Consider the following 6,328-nt stretch of genomic DNA (forward strand, 5'->3'; position numbering starts at 1 on the left):
TTTAAATGAATTTCAAAAGCAGTGCCCAAAAATAAAAAGGGGGTGTAGCCCTTAAAAAATAGAACTGTTTCAAAAGGAGCCAGGTGCCTGTTTGAGTGGTTAATGGATAATCTTAAGCATCTTATTGAAGTTAGTATTTATAACAATTACATATACCAATGGAAGCTTTCTTGAAGAAAAGAAGAGGTGGTTTGAGTAAATTACTTTCTCATCTTGAGACCTGGAAAGTCACAATGAGGCCTGTTATTTTTCTCCCTGCCTTTGCAAAATGGAAAAGAGGACAAAGGGAAGTCAGAAGGGTGAGCAAATCCTCTCCTCTGAGCAGAAGAGTGTATGTAACGAATACTCAGCTAGCAAAGAGCGATGAGAAAGTCACTGTGCTGCTTCAAACCCTCAGAAGAAACACTAACTGTAAGAAAAGGCTCCAAAGATATACTACAATTAAATGTAAACAAGAAGTTATAAAATAAAATAGAAAAAAAAAGAAGAGGCTCATAGTACATTGCTTGATTCAGCTTCAGATGATAAACAGGAGTTTAATTAAACAAGATTATAGTTAAGTTTGGTGTTAAATTGGGTATTGCATTTCCCTAATCACCAATGAATATTTCATTACTGTTTTCTATTCCCTTAAAATATTTTATGTTTTTAATTGAATAAAGTAAGTAAATTATATGCTAATCTCTAACATCAGTTATCATCAACAAAAGTAAGCCCTAAGTAAATCAGCAAGGAACTGTTTTTATGCTTTTTGGTAGTACTTACCTAAAATACTGCCCAAAGAAATAGGTAACTGCCTAAATGTTAGACATACTTTTTTTGTTTTTGTTTTGGTAAAAGATATTAAAATGAAAAAAAATGAAATTCTCTTTCCGTCAGTTTTCTTTGAGATACTAGAGAACAAAACAATCAGTGACAAAAATGCTCACATTCCAGATCAAAGAAGACCGGTCTGCAGGACATAAACAGGGGGATGCTAGAAAACTCAATGAGTCTTCTCTCAGAGATCTTTGTCCCTCAGGTACTGCTGTTTCACTGTTGGCTTGGTTTTCCATAAGCAAATTCATCATTAATGGAAATGGAACACATAACCTAGTCAGTCTTAATCAGGTGTGTACATCAGAATTGACTATGGAGTTATTTGATTGTTTTGTGTAGGGAGTCAATCATCTAGTTTTTGAGAAAGTGCCCAAATAGCTCTGAAATAGACTCTAGTAGTGATTCATTGCCTTAATCCAATAGAATGCCACTGCAATTGTGGCTTTTCTTGTAATAATAAGAAAGGAAGAGAATGTTTTCAGGGCATTCCTCAACTCACATGGTGTGGTCTACCACCTTTATCAAATGAACACGTTGTTGTGGTAGATTATTAAATAATGCCTCACCCCATCCCCCAATGAATCACATCTCCCTGAAGTCTTGCTCTGTGTAGTCCTTTCTCATGTGGACTCTAGACTTGACTGTATGTCTTACTTTGGCCAATAGTACCTCAGCAAGTGTGATTCAAGTAGAGGTTTGATACATACTCATGCACTGGAGTTTGCTCTCCAAGAACCCTTAGACCATAGTGTAGAGAAACTGCCACAAAATTCCACATGAAGAGAGAGGCCCAGCTGTGCAAGGAGAGCCAGCAGCTGACTGCAGTGAGGTCATGTGACAGCAGTAGCACTGCCACCAATCAGCCCACAAAGTTGTGAGGAGTAATAAACCTTTGCTGTTCTAAGACACTATATTTTGAGATGGTTTGTTACGTAGCAAAAGATAACTGAAACACAATATAGGGAATTTGTTCACTGCATCCTTTCTAAAAAGCACCTAATCCACAAATAAGTGAAGATGTAAGGTTTTTTTAAAAAAACTAATTGTTTCATTTAACTTTATTTATTTATTTATTTTAATTTGACCAGAGAGAGATGGAGAGAGAAAGAGAAAGGGAAAGTGAGAAAGCAAGCCATCAGGTCCAGAACTCGAACCAGGATCAATGGGAGTCCAGCGCCCTTAACCGCTATGACACCTGCCGGCCCAAGATGTAAATTTTAAAAGTGATCTTAGTGAAGAAAAGTAAGATATATGAACACTGAGTAAATTTGTAATTTGGCATAATGATTTTCCAAAGAGTTTTTAAAAATACATGCATACCACACACACACACACAATCTTCTCATTAACGGGATTTTTCTTAGTTTCAACGCTTTGATGCCTATACAAGTCTCTGACTGACTTCCAAGCCTTTACAAGATCACACAATATTTTCCTCTTGAATGTTTTTAGTTTAAATGTGTCCCTAAATATCATTTAATGTGTGTGTAAGTATGTGTAAGCATGCATACATCTAAAGAGATCAAGTTATTAATAAGACCACTTAACTAATTAGCAGCAGAACTGTTTAAATATCAAGTCTAATTTTTTAAAGTTCATTTATTTTTTCCTTGAGGGAGTGAGGCGGGGGCACTCCCACCAAGGTCTTCATGCCACGATCCACCCACAGCCATAGCCAGCTCTGGATCATGGACACATGCGTGGCTGGCACATTCAGAGAGGACTCTGGGTGCAAAACCAGAACCTTCCCTGAGGGTCAGCCTTGCCCACCACTGCAACTTCATTTTACTTGATGAAATTTAACTTGATATTATTTTTAAATTAAGTAAATAGAAATATGTTGTGAAAATGTAGTGTTCCCAAAAGGTTTCATTTTAAAAACAATAAGCTCTCTAATTCTCTGAGAGTTAAATATTTTTCCCATAATGGATACTTTGATGGAATATTTTAGAAGCTGCTTCTAATGATCTCTTATCATGCATGGATATAGGGAAGGGAAGTAAAGACTTGAACCGACTAGATAATCTATGTGCAACACCATGTAGAGATTATTCCAAATCATAAGTCACTGCTTACTAAATATTCAAATTTGTGCCTTGTAACTAAGAGGAATCAGTGGTTTTATACCCAAAAATTCTGATGTAATTGGACTTGGGTATGACACAGGCATCAGGGTTTTTGTTGTTTTTGCATGTCCCAAGAGCCAGCCTCATAGTGCAGCAGTTATTCCCTGGATCCCACATGACTGACAGCAGCTTGAATCCCAGCCCTGGCAGCTTGAAACACTCCTGATACATGTACCTGCATGTGTGCCCCAAATCCTGATGGGATAGAGAAATTGAGGAAAAGGGTTTGAGGCGACCACACCCCATTGGGGTGTGTTTTCTCTCTTTTTATCTGTCTCTGGTGTGTGCACACATCCTTTGGCAACTGGAAGAGAAAGAAAAAAAAAAGACACTCACCTATGCTTTTTATCATAAAGTAGGGCAATATTTTTGTGATTATACTAGTATGCTGGATACTGAACTCAAGAGATCTTCCATTTGCTTATTATCATGACTAAGGTTGGCAGTTTTTCTAGATCTATTTCATATTTCTTTGAGCCTTGAGAACACACAAGGCAGTATAGTAATAGTCTTTTTTCTATTAAGAATGTCTTTTTTTTAGGTCGTCAGGGAAGTCATGTTGTATTTTCCTATGTTTTCCTATGCAAGAACGTGTCATGACTTTCCCCATGACTCAATAGTAATGTCAGATCATATTTGTAAGTGAGTAGGTTTAATATTTCATGACCTATCTTAAATACTAGCCATATCGCAAAGCTGTCCAGATGGTCTCACTCTTAATTTTGTTTTGTATAATGCCTTCAGTGTTATCTTTAAAAAACAAACAAAACATTGTATTGTGATTGCCTTTCTCACAAATGAGTAATAGCTGTCCATTTATTAAGAATGTTGCAAAATTCTTAGTCCAATATTTATGAAAGACATACTATTCTTAAAACCAAATTCCAGTAGCTCAGCACGTCAGTCTCTCGTGCTGTTATTCCTAGACTATGTACTGCATTTCCACATTCATGGCTTTGCCAAGATTTCCCTTCTTTTCTCTATCCTTTTTCTCATTATTCAAAGCCCTAGGCAAATGCCACCAACTCCAAAAAACCATCTCTGGCCTTAATCAGAAGGAATAGTTCTTTTCCTACCTTCACTGTGCTGATTTGCAGCACAATCAGCATTTGTTGCACTACAATTTTCATTACAGGTATTTCTGTTTGCCTTGCTCACTAGAAGATTATAACAACAGAAAGAAAAGGACGGCAACAATGAAAAAGAATGCTTATTAATGACTTTTTTTGCCAACTACTAAGCTAAGCATTTTTCATTTTTCATACTTTTTTTTCTCACAGCAACCCTGTAATAGAGGTTTATCATTAATTCCATTTTACAGTTATAAAACCTGAGGCTTAGAGAGTTTACATAGCCACTCTGCTATCCTACTTATAGTCAGGGACAGTATCCAAGTCCATCACCATCTCCCAAGATTTAGGATCATTCCTACACATGGGAACTCCAAACAGTTTATTAAATTGTACATTTTGAAAGAGATAAAATATATTCAGTGGGAATGTAAAATATAACTTTTTCCCACAGATAAATTTAGTATGTGTCTTGTTCTTCAAGGGACATTCTGAGTTACTTTGGTTTGCATGGGAATGGCAAATGGACAGGTATTCAATAAAGTTATGTAAGGGACACAATGAAATATTATGTGTGGGGGGCAGTGGGAGTGACTGTTAGATGGGTTTATATAAATTCCTTTTCCCCACAGCACATATTTTGATAGGCATTTAGTTAAACAAGCTGATAGACCATGTGTATTTGTGAAGGACAAACAGTGGGGTCAGCCTCTGTTTAGTAAACTCAATTATCTGTGTTTGATATTACTCCCATGAATACAATAAAATGACCCTAATTGGAATTACTAGAACTTCTGCACTGGCATTAAAAACATGTTGAACATACATAATATCTATCATCACTCTGAGAGAATTAAATTTGGAAGGGAAAATTTACTAGATACAGGACAGATAGTGGTCCCTTGTGCAGGTAGAGTTCAAATAGTTCGTCTGTCGTTTCTAGTCATGACAATGAACCATGACATCTATCGGTGCCAGATGTGCTAGTTTAGGATCTGACGTATAATTACTATTGAACATTTCCATGAGGGGAAAAGGAGGACTTTGGAATAAGTTTCAGGGGGGAAAAATGATCGCAAATGGAGCTGTGTCTTCTATTCATGATTATAAACAAACCACCTGAAAATATGGACAGATATTTATTTTTTAAGGTTTTTGCCATAGGATGCATGCACTCACTCATCAGAGAAATAGAGAAACAGTGAGAGAGAAAGTAAGAAATCACCCTCCAGGAGGGATGGCCACACCACAGTCCCTTCTCCTCCATCTTCTTGGGATTTTGGGCATGCACGCACATGCACCCAGTATGAAGCTCAAGCGCCAGGTCTGAACTTGAAACACCACTGATCATGTGGGAGTTCAATGCCTTAACCACCATGCAACCTGCTGGCCCCCAGACATTTACTTTTATGACTCCTTAGCATCTGGCAGCTAAAATATCCTAAAGCCGTAGACAGAAACTCTCTACATCAATGCTGTCCAATACAGTAACCTCTTGCCATATGTGACTGTCAAGTATCTGGAATGTACTTAGCCTGAACAGAAATGTGTTGCCAAATTAAAATGCCAGATTTTTAACCTTGTATGAGAAAACAGGGTAAAATAGCTCTTTGATAATTTTATGTTGATTATACATTGAAATATTGTAAAATTTTGGCTATATTGGATAAATGAAAATATCAGTAAAATTGGGCTGTCCTTGAGACCAGCAGTTGGCATAATGGCTATGTCACTGGACTCCCATGGTTCAAGTCCCAGACCCGGTGACTTAAACTCATGCTGGGCACGTGTGTGTGCATGCCCAAGGTCCCGAGAGGAGAATGGAGGAGAAGGAATTGTGGCATGGCCATCCCCCCTGGGGGGTGATTTCTCGCTTTCTGTCTCTATGTCTCTCTCTGTCTTTCTGGCAAGCACATGCGCCCTATAGCAAAAACCTCTCAAAAAAAAAAAAAAAGGGCTGGCCTTGTGGCATAGTGGTTAAGGGAGCCAGTTCCCATATGACTGACCATGCAGTTCAAATTCTGGACCTGGTGGCTTGAAAATCATGCCAGGCATATGTGTGTACATGCCAAAACTACCAAGGGGATGAAGAAATGAAAGAGAAGCGATTGGGGTATGACCACACCCCATGGGGGGCACTTTTTCTCTCTCCTCCTCTCTCTTTCTCTCTCTTTGGCAAACATATACATCTGCTAACAAATCAAATGTGTGTGTGTGTGTTTGTATGTTATTTTATATATATATATATATACATACATATACACACACATATATCCATATATATACATGTATATATGTCATATATATATAAAT

This window comes from Tupaia chinensis, unplaced genomic scaffold, assembly GCF_000334495.1.
Source record: "Tupaia chinensis unplaced genomic scaffold, TupChi_1.0 Scaffold150243_1, whole genome shotgun sequence".
NCBI lineage: Eukaryota > Metazoa > Chordata > Mammalia > Scandentia > Tupaiidae > Tupaia > Tupaia belangeri.